Source organism: Delphinus delphis, chromosome X (assembly GCF_949987515.2).
Source record: "Delphinus delphis chromosome X, mDelDel1.2, whole genome shotgun sequence".
Classification (NCBI taxonomy): Eukaryota; Metazoa; Chordata; class Mammalia; order Artiodactyla; family Delphinidae; genus Delphinus; species Delphinus delphis.
In genome coordinates, this window is record NC_082704.1 from 46,175,447 (window position 1) to 46,195,742 (window position 20,296).

Here is a 20,296-nt window from a genome sequence, read left to right on the forward strand (position 1 = left end):
GGATTTAAACAATAAACTTTGCTCACTTCCTTTCTTATTTCTATAGCACTTTTAACCCATGTTACCCCACTGGAGGTAAACTCTTAGCCATCCCTACTTTGCTTCTAAAACCTAGGACCAGCAGGCCAGTGGCTCAAGGGCGCCCTATCACTTTTCATTTCTATGTAATTTCTGGTCCACAGAGATGGTTTTTGTTTATTTGTTTGTTTTTGCTTTTAAGCTTAGTTGTGTCTTAGTTTTATTTTTCTGTATTTTATCTAGAATTGCAATGTGTTTGGAGCATTGGAGATACATCAAACTGTGACCTGTGCCACTTCACCTGAAGTCTTTTAAAAATTTTTTTGACTATTTGTAATTTTACTTTTACTTAATTTTTTCAAAATAAATTATTACAATTATTTAGGGTACAAAAGAAAACTTCCTGGACTTTGGCTAAGCACTGTAAAATTGTTTACTCTTGAAATAGCTTAAAATAAGTTTTTATTTGGAGAACCTTTTGAACTGTGTCATATTTTCCAACAACAAACATTACAATGTCATATTCATATTGTCATATTACTTTTAAATAAAGTATAAGGTGCTCAATATTTTAAAAACTTATTATACAAATCTTCAGATAGAAAAGTAAGAGATATTAGTATAATGAATCCTCATGTATCCATCACCTAACTTCAATTGTTATCACTATTCTGCTATGCTTGATTTATCTAACCCTTCTCCACCAACCTTTCATTCTGCTTGTTTGTGTTGGAGCATGTCAAAACAAATTTCAGCTATGATATCATTTCAACCGTATATGCTTCATAATATATCTTTAACAGACAAGGCTTTAAAAATTATAATCGCAATATCATTATCATCCCAAGAAAAGTAACAATAATTTGTTAATATCATCTAATATGTTCGTGTTTACTTTTCCCCAATGACCTCAAACATGTCTTTTTACCATTGGTTTGTTTGAATCAGGATCCAATCAAGAACACATTGAAGTTGTTGATATGTCTCTTTGATCTATTTTAATCAATAAAAATTTCCCCTCACCCTCTTCTCCCCCATGCCATTTATTTGTTGAAAAATCTGAGTCGATTACAGGACATAGCAATTTTATTTGCAAAATTAGTTAGAAACAATTACATTTTCTGGAGAATGGGCTTACTGTCTTTCAATGTGTAGACAGGTTGTGAAAGACCTGGGAAGGAACATTCTGAAAAATAATTTTTAACCTATTATTTAATATTAAAGTAGACTATGCTGTATTAGTTATTTATTATTGTGCATCAGTCTAAAACTTATCAGGTGAAAACAACAAGGATATTACCTCATACATTTTCGGGGGTTCAGGAATTTGGAAGCAGCTCAGCTGGGTGCTTTCTCAGGACCTCTCAGGAGGTTGCCGTCAAATCGTTGGCCATGGCTGCAGCTTCTGAAGACTTGACTAGGGCTATAGGATTCTCTTCCAAGATGGCTCAGTCACATGGCTGTTGGCAGAAGGCTACAGTTCCTTGCCACCTGGATGTATCCACGGCTTCCCCAGCATGAGTGCTCTGAGGAGGAAGTGGCTAAGACAAAAGTCATAGTCTTTTGTAACCTGATCTTGAAAGCTATATACCATTACTTATGCGATATACTATTGGTCATACAGACCAACACTGGTACAATCTGGGAGGGGAGTGTGAATACCAGAAGGTTAGCAACACTGGGGACCACCTTGGTGGCTGACTACCTAAATGGGCAGTACAGAAGAAATAAATTGACTTATCATTCTATCACTGATCTTAGAAGTAATGTAATTTATTTCCTTGTGGTAGGCCCCAGGATAGGGTACTGATATGACAGTATTAATGGAAAACCTTTGTTTTCAAATTCCATTCATATTTTATATATGGTAGGAAAGTACTTTTTGTCATATGAGCATTTCTAACACTGTACTTAGTGAAAGGATGCAGCTGTCTTCAATATAAGAAACAATAACCTCTAAGGACCCTTCCAACTCTACAAGCCTGCTTTTCTATGACATAGTCCCAGGAATAATAATCTTAAAAAAAAATTATTTTATTGAAATATAGTTGATTTACAATGTTTTGTTAATCTCTGCTGTATAGCAAAGTGATTCAGTTATACATGAATATACATTTTTTTCATACTTTTCCATTATGGTTTATCACAGGATATTGAATATAGTTCCCTGTGCTATAGAATAGGACCTTGATGTTTATCCATTCTATATATAATAGCTTGCATCTGCTAATCCGAAACTCTCAGTCCATCCCTCCCCTACCCCCATCCCCCTTGGCAGCCACAAGTCTGTTCTCTATATCTGTGAGTCTGTTTCTGTTTCGTTCATAAGTTCATTTGTGCCATATTTTAGATTCCACACATAAGTGATATCATACGGTATTTGTCTTTCACTTTATGACTTACTTCACTTAGTATGATAATCTTTAGGTCCATCCATGTTGTTGCAAATGGCATTATTTCATTCTTTTTTATGACTGAGTAATATTCCATTGTATATATGTACCTCATCTTCTTTATCCATTCATCCGTCGATGGGCATTTAGATTGTTTCCATGTCTTGGCTATTGTGAGTAGTGCTGCTGTGAACATAGGGGTGCATGTATCCTTTCTGAATTATAGTTTTCTCTGGATATAGGCTCAGGATTGGGATTGCTGGATTATATGGCAACTCTATTTTTAGTTTTTTGAGGAACCTCCATACTGTTTTCCATAGTAGTTGCACCAATTTACATTCCCACCAATAGTGTAGGAAGGTTCCCTTTTCTCCACATCCTGTCCATTATTTGTGGATTTTTATTTTCTGTTAACCACTTTACTTAGATTTCATGGTAACCATATGCAGTAGCTACTATTGCAATTTCCATTTTACAGATGGGGATACTGAGGATTGATGACGTTAAACAGAAAGTGGGGAGGGGGCAGGGATTGCGAGGAGTCATCCAATATACCTGGTTCAATCTCTGTGAATTCTGATTTCTGTTCCTTGCCTCTTCTTTTACTTTTTTTAAAAATATCTTTATTGGAGCATAATTGCTTTACAATGTTGTGTTAGTTTCTGCTGTACAACAAAATGAATCAGCTAAATGTATACATATATCCCCATATCCCCTCCCTCTTGAGCCTCCCTCCCACCTCCCCTATCCCACCCCTCTATATCATCACAGTGCATCCTGCTGATCTCCCTGTGCTATGCAGCAGCTTGCCACTAGCCATCCATTTTACATTTGATAGTGTATATATGTCAACACTACTCTCTCACATTGTCCCAGCTTCCATGTTCCCCCCATGTCCTCAAGTCTGTTCTCTATGTGTGCCTCTTTATTGCTGCCCTGCCTCTAGGTTCATCAGTACCATTTTTTTAGATTCCATGTATGTGTGTTAGCATATGGTATTTTTCTCTTTCTGACTTACTTCACTCTGTTTGATAGACTCTAGATCCATCCACATCTCTGCATATGGCACAATTTTGTTCCTTCTTATGGATGAGTAATATTCTGTTGTATATATGTACCACATCTTCTTTATCCATTCCTCTGTTGATGGACATTTAGGCTGCTTCCATGTCCTGGCTATTGTAAATAGTGCTGCAGTGAACATTGTGGTACATGACTCTTTTTGAATTATGGTTTTCTCAGAATATATGCCCAGTAGTGGGATTGCTGGGTCATACAGTAGTTCTGTTTATGGATTTTTTAATGATGGCCATTATGACTGGTGTGAGGTGGTACCTCATTGTAGTTTTGATTTGCATTTCTCTAATAATTAGCGATGTTGAACATCTTTTCATGTGCCTGTTGGCTATCCATATGTCTTCTTTGGAGAAATGTCTATTTAGGTCTTCTGCCCATTTTTTGATTGGGTTGTTTTTTTTTTTTGCTGTTGAGTTGTATGAACTATTTATATATTTTGGAAATTAAGCCCTTGTTGGTCACATCATTTGCAAATATTTTCTCCTAGTCCATAGGTTGTCTTTTCCTTTTGTTATTGTAGGAGTGATAATCTTATATGTAGGAGTCAAACCATTAGGATCCTGGGGCATTTCAGGGATGATCTTAGCAACAAAAGTGAATAAACTACTCAGAAAACACAATCATGAGTTATTAGCATTTTTTTAAGCCGTTAAACTTTTCATTAGCACAACATAGTTAATATTCCAGGCATGTATTATTAATGTTATTTTGTCATTATGGAAACAGGAAAAAGAGTACTTGTCGTAATACCATGGATTTCAAAAATGTCATCAGAACAAGAATTTTGCATGCATGAATGAGATGTTCATTTTTTATTGCTTCTTATTTTCACTATACTAATATGCACACTTAGTCATATAAATTTAAGGCATGGACAAAGTTGGAATACTGTAGATACAATAAAGGTATAATGAACATATTTTATTAGTAAGTATTCACGAGCTATTTTTTCATAATTCAAATAATAAGACATTAGAACTGGATGAGACCTTAAAATGCATATCATTTTATCCCTTAATTTTAAGACTCAGGTAAAGTGATTTACCACAAATCAAAAGGCAAACTTGTAGCTGAACCTTAACTAGAACTGGGAACAAGACTCCTAACTCTTAATCCTGAGATCATTCTAATACACCGTACCTCTACTCAAATCACTAAAAACAAGACTTCAGTACCAGCTATAAAGTTTTATTAAATTCAGTGTAGTTTATCAGGCAAACTACTATAACATCAGCATGAAAACAAAACCAAAATTAATCTAAATTCCAATTTTATTTGAAGCAGTCAAAGAAACACATTACATAAGGGATGAAGAGCCTATTTTGTCTCTTTTTGACCACTGATATACTGAAGAAATCAGCTGATGGACAAGCACCCAAATACTGATAATCCAAAACAAATTTTCTTTGGTAACTTTCCACTCATATAAAGACCTTGAAGAAATAAAAACAACATTAACTTACTTTTTTTTTTTTTTTTCCCGATACGTGGGCCTCTCACTGTTGTGGCCTCTCCCGTTGCAGAGCACAGGCTCCGGACGCGCAGGCTCATTGGCCATGGCTCACGGGCCCAGCCACTCCACGGCATGTGAGATCTTCCCAGACCGGGGCATGAACCCGTGTACCCTGCATCGGCAGGCGGACTCTCAACCACTGCGCCACCAGGGAAGCCCTAGCTTCCATTTTAATGATCAGGAACCACAAAACAAAATGATAGAATTTCTATAGAGAAATTATTATGATGATTATTATTTTTTTACTCTCCTTGTTTGCAAGGAATGTAAAGCAGCCTGTTGAGGAGCACATACAATAAAGTAATGAGAAAGTATAAATAGGAACTATCAGGGCCAAAATAAAATCATGAACAGAAAGCCAAGATTGGGGAAAATCAGGCCAGGAGAATTTGCATAACTCCTGAAGTTTAGCTTCAAATTTAGGCCTGAGATTCCTGGAAATCAAAAGGAAAAAAGAAACATAGTCATTTTCATGATCCTCAAAAAAGTTTTTAAAGTACCAGTTGGATTCTAAACAAAATTCCACACACATGGAGGTTTCTGTTAGGAATACTGAGAGATACAGTGGATAACCATTTCCATCTACAGCAAAATTTGTAGTGAAATTCTTACTGTTTCTTGTGTTCTTTGAAAATTATCCTGATGTTAACACACATTTGACTTGGTGAAGGTTATTTCTGAAGGGCTAAGGTAGCAAAGGCCTTAGACATACCATCCTGATAGCCTAGCTTAATCCAAGAGCAGAATTTAAAATATCCAGAAAAGTGAGGGAACTGAATATAATTTGAATCATTCCCCATGAATATCATAAAATGTGGTTATGAGTGCTTTAATTAGAAAACCACACATCTATTATATAAATAATAAATAATTATTATTGGTGTGGTTATAAAATGACAGTAATTTCAAATAACTACTAAAGGATAAATTATATAATAAAAAGGATTGAATAATCTCAGTTCAAGAGATCAGATTATTTTAATATAACATGAGTGTTGGTGGGGATTGGTGGTAACAGAATAAACACATATTAAGACATCCTATATAGAGGAGATCGATTCACACTTTTTTTTTTTTTTTTGTGGTATGTGGGCCTCTCACTGTTGTGGCCTCTCCCATTGTGTAGCACAGCCTCTGGACGTGCAGGCTCAGCGGCCATGGCTCACAGGCCCAGCCACTCCGCGGCATGTGGGATCCTCCCAGACCGGGGCACAAACCCGTGTCCCCTGCATCAGCAGGCGGACTCTTAACCACTGCACCACCAGGGAAGCCCCACACATATTTTTGATGTTTGTGGAGATATAGAGGTCAACTTTTAACATGTAAACATAAGCATTTGTAGCATAAATCCAGTAGTGGGCTGGAGCTATCTCTGCATTCAGCTGCATCATGTTGGTGACTTGAAATTGGCCATAGTGGGAGTATTTATGCCATCAAAATCAGCAATTGGCAAATACTACAAAAACACTACAAATCACAGCTTTTTGGGGAGACCAGTTTACTAGAACATCACATAATAATACTACCATATACAACTTCCATATCACTAGATTAAAAAGAGAAAGACAGAAAACAAGCACCAGGAAAACTGGAGAAATAAGGAAACAAATTTAAAAAGCAATGACCATATTAAATCTGGACATATCAAGCACTGAAAGTATCAAATACAATGCCAAAATTAAGACCAAATATATCACTTATCATGATAAGTGTGAATGGATGAAACCCTCTTAATACAAGACCAATATTTTAAGAAGAGATCAGAGAAAGGTTAAAAATAAAGTGAAGAGCAAAGCTATACCAGGCAAATGAAAATGAGAGAAAAGAAAGATTCACAACGTCAACACCAGGCAAAGTAGAATTAAAAGCAAAGAAGATAAAACTACATTGAGAAAACCGATTTTTATGGATAAAGCAATGCTTAAGTATTAAATAAGACAACATCAGAATATATATAATGCAAAAGTTGTTGACTATAAGGGAAAGTTGACAAAAGCACAACCATTAGGAGAGATTTTAGCATGTCTCTCATAATATTTGACAAATTAAATAGAAATAGAAGAAAGTAATAAGATTAATAATACTATCAATTTGACACACATTTATACTACAGAAAATACACTTCTTTTCTTTTTTTTTCAAGGGTCTACAGAACACTTACCAAATTCGGTCATAAAGGATCTTACTACTTTCCCCAAATTGGAAATTATATAAATCGTTCTTTGAAAAAAATGCATAAAACCAGATATTAATAGTAGAGTTATAAATTGAAAAAATAAAACCGTTAAGCAACTAAAAATCACTCTCCTATAAATATTGGATCTATGAGAAAATCAAGCTTAGCTTAAATCACCATTCAGAAAATATTGCCAGTGAAAACAATACTATGAAAATTTCTGAAACCAAATCTGTATTCAGAGGAAACTTACTAGTTTTAAATGCATTTATTATTAAACAGGACAGAATGAAAATAACATTCATCTCAAGAGGCTGGAAAAAAGAGCAATATCCCTTATGCTCAAAAAGAACAGAAAGAAAAGGAAAACTGAGAAAAATTGGATAAATGAATTAAAAATCAAAGTCTATTGAATAAAAAATATACAGTTTTATTAATGAACAATTACAGAGCTATTTTCTTCAAAGAGAGCAATAAAATGGACAAACTTTTAGCAAGGCTAAACAAGAAAAAAAAGAAAGCATAAATATGCAAGAGTAGAAAGCAAATACGTGATATAACTACAGGTAGAAATACACTTTTAAAAAAAGTATTAAAAAATCTGAAAATCTCAACATATGCATGAATATTTAGGGCAATATTAATTATTAAAATCAACCCAAGTAGAGGTAGAAAACTTGATTAAAATTGAGACTTGTCACAGAAAACCCCTTGTAGAAAGCCACCTGCCAAGACAATTTCATAGTAAGTTATTTCAAACTTCCAAATAAAAGATCATAGAGAAAGAAAGGAAGCTTCCACAAATTATTCTACAAAGCTAGTATAAATCTGGTGCCAAAATTTGACAGCACAAAAATAGCAAATAACTGTCCAATACCAATTGTAACTATTGGTGCAAAAATCCTAAATGACAAAGCAAATTGAATCCAGTGATATATTCAAAGACTAATATTTGCTGATTAAGTAAATGTTATACCATTAATTCATAGATGGCTCAATTTAAGAAACTAATAATAATTCAAAATAAATCAAAGGAGAAAAATATTTCAACAGATGCTTAAATATCTTTTGGGGGGAGGAATTTGACAGACATTCCTAAAGAAAACCCCTGGTAAAACAGAAATAGAAAGAGAATTTCTTCACATGATAAAAAACTAATATAAGTCAAACTAGCATCATACATAATGAGGAAATACCAGAAGCATTCCTATTAAAATTTAAAACGAATAGGATTGTTCACCACTATCTCTATTATTTAACATAATATGGACATGTTTGTCAATGAGTTTCTAAAATATAAATATACAAATCAAATATAAATAAAAAACAGAAAAATTTTATTATTCATAAGTGGTGTAATTCTCTATATGCAAACTCCAGGAAAATGAAGTACAAAACTATGACATTAATATACTAAAATCAATATTTTTAAATATTTTAACAATAATCCATTTGACAATAAAATGAAGGAAAAAAATCACAATACTAACCAAAAAAAATCTCCCAATAATAAAGCTAACAAAAACATGTGCACCACCAAATTAAGACAACTACAAAACTCTACTAAAGGCATAAAAGAACACTTTAGTAAATGGAGGAACATATTATAGAAAGTATATCTTTGTGGAGAGATCCATCTATTCATGCAACACACTCAATCAAAACCACTTCACTCTATTTATTATTTATTTAGTATCTATGTGTATGGGGAGAGAGATATAATGTGATCAGAGCATCTGAGAGTTCATCTGAAAGAATAAACATGAGAAGATATCCAATTAAATTCTGATAAAGAAGAATAAAAAAATAAGAGGAGATGATTTGTCTACCGGATATAAAAACATATTATAGAGCTGCAAAAATTGAAATGGGGTAATGCTAGTGCCAAAGCTGAAAGATGAATGGAACAAACACACACAGTATTTCAAATCAGTGGGGAAGGCATAATTATTCAATAAATAATTCTAAACACCTGAATAACCATTTGCACAAGAATAAATTGAAGATAAATTGAAGAATAAAATTTACCAAGTAATAGATCCTAAAGTATATGAAAAGATAATATATAACAAAAATGTTATTTCAGATTCAGTGGGGAAAGGATGTAATATTTGATGAATGGTTCTGGGACAACTGGCTATCTACATAGAAGAAAATAATGTTAAACTCCTTTCTCAAATCATATTAGAAAAACACCAGAAAAACAGATAGATGAGTTAAATACTAAGTATAAACAAAAATAAAAATTATGGAAGAAAAATAAAGAAACTATGTTTACAGCTTAGAAATCAAAAAGACATTGGCAAGGCAGGAGAACCCAAAGTTATATTTAAAAAAAGCAATGTATTTGACTATATAAAAATGAAAATATTTGGCATGAGAAAAAATCCAATAAGGCAAAAGACAAATTATAGATTTGGGAAAATTCTGGTACTGATGATCACTAAGAATTAATATCTATCATATATATAAGAACTATTACAAAATGATAAGAAAAAGAAAATACCCCAATAGAAAAATGAAGGATATAAAAAAGCAAATCACAGAAAACTAAATCCTCCCCACAAAATGTAAATATGCTAAGCTCAGTGGCAGTCAGGGAAAATTTCTTTTTAATCAAAATAATGGGTTACCATATCCTATTAGTTCAAAACACATTTTTTCTCTCAGTTTTTCATTTCTAAAATTGGGATGTGCCTTAGAATTGATGACATTCTATAGTTGCTGTGGGCTAGGTAATAGTCATGCTATAGTTACCCCCACTGCGCTGGCACAAATATGGTTGTTGCTCCCGATACCATGGCTGGAAAACTATTACAATCCCTCAGTGTTTCACTCAAGCAAATAATTGGAGAAAAGAATATGAGTCCTGACTGGTTTTTGTTTTGGCTGTGCTGTGCAGCTTATGGGATCTTAGTTCCTGACCAGGGATCAAATCCGGACCCTTGGCAGTGAAAGCACAGAGTCCTAACCACTGGACCACCAGGAAATTCTCCTATTTTTTTGAAAACCTTGTATTGACACTTTCTGATATGATCAAGAAGACTCCAGCATCAAGAATTGCAGAATGGGTGTACATGGCTTCAAATAAAATCCCGGTGATGATAGTAAAGCCCTTTTTAAAGAAATGCCTCACCACCAATGTTCTGGATGACACAGAAAAAAATGTGTGCAAATCCATGGGTGATGATAACTCTGACTTGAGAGTGTGCAGAAGAATTGGACTCATGTGGGAAAGTTTTTTTTTTACGGATTACTGTAACCAATTTAGTTCTTTTATAGTTTTTTAAAACATATACACAAGAATAATATACGGTAAAATTTTATGTATAAATATGTCTCAAAGAACCCTTTCAATAAGAATGAAGACTCTAAATAATAAGAAAACATTGTGTTGTATTTAACTGGTAACACTTTTTCTTTCTTAGTGGGGCATAAAGTAATAATGCATCTTTCAATCAAATGCATTTTAAGACTTACTGAAATATATTAATTATTATGTCTCACATATCAGGAAAACAAGATCCTCCTTCCAAAAGGATGTGTATGTTACAATACCATTTTTGTAAAACAAATGATGACCCCAAACTCTTGTATATAATGACAGTTAATATTTATACTACACATACAATGTGCCAGAAATCTTATAAGGAATTTACATGTATGTATTTAGGTGGGTATTACTATGATGCCTGTTTTACCAATGAGGAAACTGAGGTATAGAGAGGTAAAGTCACTTGTCCAAGTTCACACAGCTAGTAAACGGCAGAAATGTGATTTCAACATGGACATTTTGGCTCTAGTGTTCATGGTCCCAACAATTCTCCTCCCTCTCCCCTTCCTCTCTCCTCTCTCCCTCTCCTTTCTTCTTTCTCTCTTACACACACACACACACACACACACACACTCTCCTTTTCTGTCTCTGTCTTATGGTGGTTGATTATATGAGCATGGAGAAAACTCTGGAAGGATACATGCTAAGTTATTAACATAGGCTATGGGGGAGAAGGTGATATAGGTGTATGTAAAGCAAAATGAGAAAGAAGAAAAAAGGAAAACTTCATTATAGCTACAGCTGTGTATGATATGGTTTTGTTTATAACATATAAACTTGAATATGTGTGTATACATATAAAACATAATAAATAAATGAAAGGTGATCTAAAGTTATTAAAAGATAGTCCATAAAATAGGTACAAAGGGTCAATGCACATATTTGAATTTGACTAGTCATCAAAAAATCAAATTAAAAAAACAATGGCATATGCTTTTTGCCCATAAAAATTAGCAAAGATGAAGAAGTTAAATATACACTGTTACTAGTAAAGCAGGGAAATAAGAGCCCTTTTATGCTGTGGGTGAATATTTGTTTGGCCCAACATATTTGGTGGAAAGTGATAATATAATATTAAAAATTTGATCCAGGAATTCTATTTCTAGGAATTCTTCTTAAGGTAATAATCAGAGATGATGACAAATATTAGTATTAAAGATGATCAAAGCAGCTTTATCTATCATCTATCTATCTACCTATCTATCCATCCTTTCATTTATCAATATATTTATTTGTATTTTGGTACCAAGATGCATATCTAAGTGTTAACTACAATAGCAAAGAAGGAAAAGAAGGAAGAGGAAGGAAAGGAGGAGGAGGATGCAGCCTAAATGCCTAAAAATATGAATGGCTAAGTAGTGGTACATTTATTCAATAGAATGTTATACAATAATTAAAATTACATTCACGGGCGGTGAAGTCAAGATGACATACTAGGAGGATGCAGAATTCACATCTCCTCACAACTAGGGCACCTACCAGGCACTGGTGGGGGACCATGGACACCTAAGGGGATGGGAGGAACCCCCAGTGGCCAGGTAGGATGTGGGGCATGGTGGGGGAGTGAAGGGGGAGGAGAAGTGGAGGTGGGATGGGACTGGCGGCCCTGAAGGGTGTCTGGGGGAGGGGAAGGGATCCCACACCCAAAGGGGAAATTGGGGAACCACTGGTAGGGCAGAGGATCAAAAGGGAGTGTGGCCAGGTTTCCTCTGCTCACTTGGGGCCCCAGGAACCTGCTGAGATCCTGGGCCTGATCTTCTGCCCACTGAGGCCCCCTCCAGCCACGTGGGTCCTGAGGGAGTGGGAGGGAGGGAAGGGGGAGCAAAGGGAAAGACCGGACCTCAAGGACTGGCATCCCTGAGGGGTGGCTGGGGAGGGGAGGAGTTCCTACACCCAGAGGGACCCACCTATGGTTAGGGGTCCAGCAGCGAAGGGGAGAGACCCTGGGAGAGACAGTCGGGGAGGGGAATGAGGGAGTGAAAGGGAACGGGGCCAGTGCTTTCCCTGTCCACTTAGGCACCGGGGAGTCTGTTCAGCTCCCGGGCCTAATCCTCTGCCCTTAGAGCCTCCCTCCTGCCATGCAGAACCCAAGCCCCACCCCTACACCCCCACTCAGGGCCCTAACCCTACACTCAGAGACCCCCCCCCAATGAGCTGGGCCTAAACCCCACCCACACACCCTCACTCAGGGCCCTACCTCCAAACTCCAGAACTCCACACTCCAGAGGCTCTCCTTTTGACATGCTGCCTCTCCCCTTCTATGCAGGTCCTAAGCAAAAGCACTGCCCCATGGTTGAACGTTGCCCCACCTAGGCCCCACCCCAAACTAAAACATCACCCCCCACCTGCCTAGGTCCCACCCCACCCTAACCCCGCCCCTGCCTAAGTTCCACCCCTCGCCTAAACTCCACCCCCATAGGCAAAGCTTTTTTTTACTTTTCTTTTTTCCTCTTGTACTTATTTATTTTTTATTTCTTTAAAGAATCAATTTTATTTATTTATTTATTTTTCGTTGCATTGGGTCTTCATTGCTACATGCAGGCTTTCTCTAGTTGCAGTGAGCGGGGGCTACTCTTCATTGCGGTGCGTGGGCTTCTCACTGTGGTGGCTTCTCCTGTTGTGGAGCATGGGCTCTAGGCACGTGAGCTTCAGAAGTTGTGGCACGTGGGCTCAGTAGTTGTGGCTCGTGGACTCTAGAGAGCAGGCTCAGTAGTGGTGGTGCACCGGATTAGTTGCTCCACGACATGTGGGATCTTCCTGGACAAGAGTTCAAACCTGTGTCCCCTGCATTGGCGGGCAGATTCTTAATCACTGCACCACCAGGGAAGTCCCCTTTTTTCCTCCTTTAGATTGGGGTTCTGTTTTACCTTGTTGATTCATTATTCTTGATTCTTTTATATTTTTATTTTTCCTAATAAATCTTTTATTTTTCTAATTTTATTTTATTCTTTGTACTTTGTTAGTGATCTCTCCTTTTGGCTTGTTACCCCCTCCTTTTTTTTTTCTTTTTTCTGTTGTGGTTTTATTTTATCTTGTTGCAGTTGTTACAGTTATAGTTTTATTTTTCCTACTATATTTTTTGTCTTTCTAATTTTATTTTGTTTTTTATTCTTTGATATTGTACTGCTTCTTTTTTCTTTCTTTCTTCCTTTTTTTTTTTTTTACCGGGCCACAAAGCTTGCAGGATCTTGGTTCCCAGGCTGGAGATCAGGCCCGAGCTCCTCTGCTGGTGGCTCCGAGTCCAAACCGCTGGGCTAACAGAGAACCTCAGACCCCAGGGAATATCAATCAGAGTGAGGCCTCCTGGAGGTCCTCATCTCAGCACCAAGACCCAGCTCTATCCAACTGGTGCAAACTCCACTGCTGGACGTCTCAGGCCAAAAAACCAGTAGGAAAGGAATACAGCACCACCCATCAAAAAAAAAAAAAAAAAAAGAAAAGAAACGACAAAAAAAATATGTTACAGATGAAGGAGCAAGGTAAAAACCTACAAGACCAAGTAAATGAAGATGAAATAGGCAACCTACCTGAAAAAGAATTCAGAATAATGATAGTAAAGATGATTCAAAATCTCAGAAACAGAATGGAGAAAATAAAAGAAACATTTAACAAGGATTTGAAGAACTAAAGAGCAAATAAACAGTGATGAACAACAAAATTACTGAAATTAAAAATACTCTAGAAGGAATCAATAACAGAATAACTGAGGCAGAAGAATGCATAAGTGAGCTGGAAGATAAAATGGTGGAAATAACCAGGGAGCGAAATAAAGAAAAAAGAATGAAAAGAGTTGATGACAGTCTCAGAGACCTCTGGGACAATATTAGACACACCAACATTCGAATAATATGGGTCGCAGAAAAAGAAGAGAAAAAAAAAGGGCTGAAAAAATATCTGAAGAGATTATAGTCGAAAACTTCCTAACATGGGAAAGGAAATAGTCAGTCAGGTCCAGGAAGCACACAGTCAGCTCTACCCACCACCAGTCCCTCCCATCAGGTAACTTGCACAAGCCTCTTAGATAGCCTCACCCACCAGAGGGCAGACAGCAGAAGCAAGAACTACAATCCTGTTGCCTGTGGGGGGAAAAGAAAAAAACACAGAAAGATAGACAACATGAAAAGGCAGAGCGCTAGGTACCAGATGAAGGAACAAGATAAAACCCCAGAAAAACAAGTAAATGAAGTGGAGATAGGCAACCTTCCAGAAAAAGAATTCAGAATAATCATAGTGAAGATGATCCAGGACTTCAGAAAAAGAATTGAGGCAGAGATCGAGAAGATGCAAGAAATGTTTAACAAAGACCTAGAAGAATTAAAGAACAAACAAACAGAGATGAACAATACAATAATTGAAATGAAAAATACACTAGAAGGAATCAATAGCAGAATAACTGAGGCAGAAGAACAGATAAGTGACCTGGAAAACAGAATGGTGGAATTCACTGCTGTGGAACAGAATAAAGAAAAACGAATGAAAAGAAATGAAGACAGCCTAAGAGACCTCTGGGACAATATTAAACACAACAACATTCACAATATAGGGGTCCCAGAAGGAGAAGAGAGAGAGAAAGGACCAGAGTAAATATTTGAAGAGATTATAGTCAGAAACGTCCCTAACATGGGAAAGGAAATAGCCACCCAAGTCCAGGAAGTGCAGCAAGTCCCATACAGGATAAACCCAAGAAGAAACACGCTGAGACACATAGTAATCAAACTGGCAAAAATTAAAGACAAACAAAAATTATTGAAAACAGCAAGGGAAAAACAACAAATAACATACAAGGGAACTCCCATAAGGTTAACAGCTGATTTCTCAGCAGAAACTCTACAAGCCAGAAGGGAGTGGCATGATATACTTAAAGAGATGAAAGGGAAGAACCTACAATCAAGATTACTCTACCCGGCAAGGATCTCATTCAGATTTGATGGAGAAATCAGAAGCTTTACAGACAAACAAAAGCTAAGAGAATTCAGCACCACCAAACCAGCTGTACAACAAATGCTAAGGGAACTTCTCTAAGTGGGAAACACAAGAGAAGAAAAGGACCTACAAAAATAAACCCAAAACAATTAAGAAAATGGTCATAGGACATACATATCGATAATTACCTTAAACGTGAATGGATTAAATGCTCCAACCAAAAGACACAGGCTTGCTGAATGGATACAAAAACAAGATCCATATATATGCTGTCTACAAGAGACCCACTTCAGACCTAGGGACACATACAGACTAAAAGTGAGGGGATGGAAAAAGGTATTTCATGCAAATGGAAATCAAAAGAAAGCTGGAGTAGCAATACTCATATCAGATAAAATAGACTTTAAAATAAAGAATGTTACAAGAGACAAGGAAGGATACTACATAATGATCAAGGGATCAATCCAAGAAGAAGACATAACGATTATAAATATATATGCACCCAACATAGGAGCACCTCAGTACATAAGGCAAATGCTAAGAGCCATAAAAGGGGAAATCGACAGTAACACAATCATAGTAAGGGACTTTAGCAGCCCACTTTCACCAATGGACAGATCGTCCAAAATGAAAATAAATAAGGAAGCCCAAGTTTTAAATGACACACTAAACAAGTTGGACTTAATTGATATTTGTAGGGCATTCCATCCCAAAACAACAGAATACACTTTCTTCTCAGGAGCTCATGGAACATTCTACAGGATAGGCCATATCAAGCCTTGGTAAATTTAAGAAAATTGAAATTGTATCAAGTATCTTTTCCAACCACACGCTATGAGACTAGATATCAGTTACAGGAAAAAATGTAAAAAATACAAACACATGGAGGCTAAACAATACATTACTAAACAACAAAGAGGTCACAAGGAAATCAAAGAGGAAATAAAAAAAAATGCCTAGAAACAAATGACAATGAAAACACAAAGACCCAAAACCTATGGGGTGCAGCCAAAGCAGTTCCAAGAGGGAAGCTTATAGCAATACAGTCTTACCTCAAGAAACAAGAAAAATCTCAAATAAACGACCTAACCTTACACCTAAAGCAATTAGAGAAAGAAGAACAAAAAACCCCCAAAGTTAGCAGAAGGAAAGAAATCATAAAGATCAGATCAGAAATAAATGAAAACGAAATGAAGGAAGCAATAGCAAAGATCAATGAAACTAAAAGCTGGTTCTCTGAGAAGATAAACAAAATTGATAAACCGTTAGCCAGACTAATCAAGAGAAAAAGGGAGAAGACTCAAATCAACAGAATTAGAAATGAAAAAGGAGAAGTAACAACTGACACTGCAGAAATACAAAGGATCATCAGAGATTACTACAGGCGACTATATGCCAAAAAAATGGACAACCTGGAGGAAATGGAAAAATTGTTAGAAAAGCACAACCTTCTGAGACTGAACCATGAAGAAATAGAAAATATAAACAAACCAATCACAAGCCATGAAATTGAAACTGTGATTCAAAATCTTCCAACAAACAAAAACCCAGGACCAGATGGATTCACAGGCGAATTCTATCAAACATTTTGAGAGGAGCTAACACCTATCCTTCTCAAACTCTTCCAAAATATAGCAGGGGAAGGAGCACTCCCAAACGCATCCTACGAGGCCACCATCACCCTGATACCAAAAGCAGACAAAGATGTCACAAACAAAGAAAACTACAGGCCAGTAACTCTGATGAACATAGATGCAAAAATCCTCAACAAAATACAAGCAAACAGAATCCAACATCACATTAAAAGGATCAAACACCATGATCAAGTGGGGTTTATCCCAGGGATGCAAGGATTCTTCAATATATGCAAATCAATCAATGTGATACACCATATTAACAAATTGAAGAAGAAAAACCATATGATCATCTCAATAGATTCAGAAAAAACTTTTGACAAAATTCAACACCCATGTATGATAAAAACTCTCCAGAAAGTAGACATAGAGAGAATCTACCTCAACATAATAAAGGCCATATATGACAAACCCACAGCCAACATTGTTCTCAATGGTGAAAAACTGAAACCATTTCCCCTAAGATCAGGAACAAGACAAGGTTGGTCACTCTCACCATTATTATTCAACATAGTTTTGAACGTTTTAGCCACAGCAGTCAGAGAAGAAAAAGATATAAAAAGAATCCAATTGATAAAAGAAATAAAACTGTCACTGTTTGCAGATGACATGATACTTTACATTAAAGAAACCTAAAGATGCTACAGAGAACTACTAGAGCTAATCAGTGAATTCGGTTGAGTAGCACGATATAAAATTAATGCACAGAAATTTCTTTTATTCCTATACACTAATGAAGAAAAATCTGAAAGAGAAATTAAGGAAACCCTCCCATTTACCACTGCAACAAAAATAATAAAATACCTAGGAATAAACCTACCTAAGGAGACAAAAGACCTGTATGCAGAAAACTATAAGACACTGATGAAAGAATTAAAGATGATACAAACAGATGGAGAGATATACCATGTTCTTGGATTGGAAGTATCAACATTGTGAAAATGACTCTACTACGCAAAGCAATCTACAGATGCAATGCAGTCCCTATTAAACTACCAATGGCATTTTTCACAGAACGAGAACAAAAAATTGCACAGTTTGTAGGGATACCCAGAAGACCCTGAATAACCAAAACAATCTTAAGAAAGAAAAACGGAGTGGGAAGAAACAGGCTCCCTGACTTCAGACTATATTAGAAAGCTATAGTAATCAAGACAGTATGGTACTGGCACAAACACAGAAATATTGATCAATGGAGTGGGATAGAAATCCCAGAGATAAACCCACACACATCTCGTCCCCTTATCTTTGATGAAGGAGGCAAGAGTATACAATGGAGAAAAGACAGCCTCTTCAATAAGTTGTGCTGGGAAAACTGGACAGCTACATGTAAGAGAATGAAACTAGAACACTTCCTAACACCATACACAAAAATAAACTCAAAATCGATTAAAGACCTAAATGTAAGGCCAGACACTACAAAACTCTTAAAGGAAAACAGGTAGAACACTCTATGACATAAATCACAGCAAGATCCTTTTTGACCCACTCCTAGAGAAATGGAAATGAAATGAAAAACAAAAATAACCAAATGGTACCTAATGAAACTTAAAAGCTTTTTCACAGCAAAGGAAACCATAAAAAAGATGAAGAGACTGTCCTCAGAATGGGAGAAAATATTTGCACATGAAGCAACTGACAGAGGATTAATCTCCAAAATATACAAGCAGCTCATGCAGCTCAATATCTGAAAAACAAACAACCCAATCCAAAGATGGGCAGAAGACCTAAATAGATATTTCTTCAAAGATGAATTACAGATTTCCAACAAACACATGATAAGCTTCTCAACATCACTAATTAGAGAAGTGCAAATCAAAACTACAATTAGGTATTACCTCATACCGGTCAGAATGGCCATCATCAAAAGATCTGCAAGCAATAAATGCTGGAGAGGGTGTGGAGGAAGGGGAACCCTCTTGCACTGTTGTTGGGAATGTAAATTGATGCAGCCACTCTGGAGAACAGTATGGAGGTTCCTTAGAAAACTAAAAATAGAACTACCATATGACCCAGCAATCCCCCTACTGGGCATCTACCCTGAGAAAACCATAATTCAAAAAGAGTCATGTACCACAATGTTCACTGCAGCACTATTTACAATAGCCAGGACATGAAATCAACCTAAGTGGCCCTTGACAGATGAGTGGATAAAGAAGATGTGGCACATATATACAATGGAATATTACTCAGCCATAAAAAGAAACGAAATTGAGTTATTTGTAGTGAGGTGGATGGACCTAGAGTCTGTCATACAGAGTGAAGTAAGTCAGAAAGAGAAAGACAAATACCGTATGCTAACAGATATATATGGAATTTAAGGAAAAAAAGTGTCATGAAGAACCTAGGGGTAAGACAGGAATAAAGATGTAGACCTACTAGACAATGGACTTGAGGACACGGGGAAGGAGAAGGGTAAGCTGTGACAAAGTGAGAGAGTGGCATGGGCATATATACACTACCAAATGTAAAATAGATAGTTAGTGGGAAGCAGCTGCATAGCACGGGGAGATCAGCTCGGTCCTTTGTGAACACCTAGAGGGGTGGGATAGGGAGGGTGGGAGGGAGATGCAAGAGGAATGTGATATGGGGATATATGTATACATATAGCTAATTCACTTTGTTATACAGCAGAAACTAACACAACACTGTAAAGCATTTATACTCCAATAAAGATGTTAAGATAAATTACATTCACAGATCATATTTTATGACAGAAAAGCTTCCTACTACATTGCAAGTTAAAAATAATACTTATATCGTCTCATGATTTAAAATTTGTACAATAGTTTTAAGAATTCATGGAAAATTGAAAAAAAAATTACAGTGGTTATTTTGAGTATAGGAGCTACTTACTATTTTAATTTTTAAAAAATCCTTGATAGTATTTCAAAACATTCTATAATTTTATATTAGCTATTTATAGTTATATTAGTATGTATTATATTTTTATTTCTATGTTTTTTATGCTTTATAATTAGGATGCAATATTATATTATTAAAATGAAAAAAACAGAAACAAAATCATACTAGATTATGTTTTATCACTGAAAAAAAAAGCATTCTAGTAAAATAGAATGTGGTTGAGCAACGCCAGTCTTCCTTTGCTAAACTCTCTTTCACAGTTTAATGTCACAATTAACAGTCATAAGAGCCAAGAATTATAGAGCATTACCATGTGTGTGGCATGAATTTAAGTGTTTTATATGTATTAACTCCTTTAAACCT

At 36.1% G+C, this 20,296-nt stretch overlaps 1 long non-coding RNA gene across 1 annotated transcript in view; it reads left to right on the plus strand.

Annotated features, from left to right (window-relative positions):
* Positions 1-20,296, plus strand: part of LOC132418802 (uncharacterized) — a 158,604-nt gene that overhangs the window by 137,743 nt on the left and 565 nt on the right. The window lies entirely within an intron of this gene.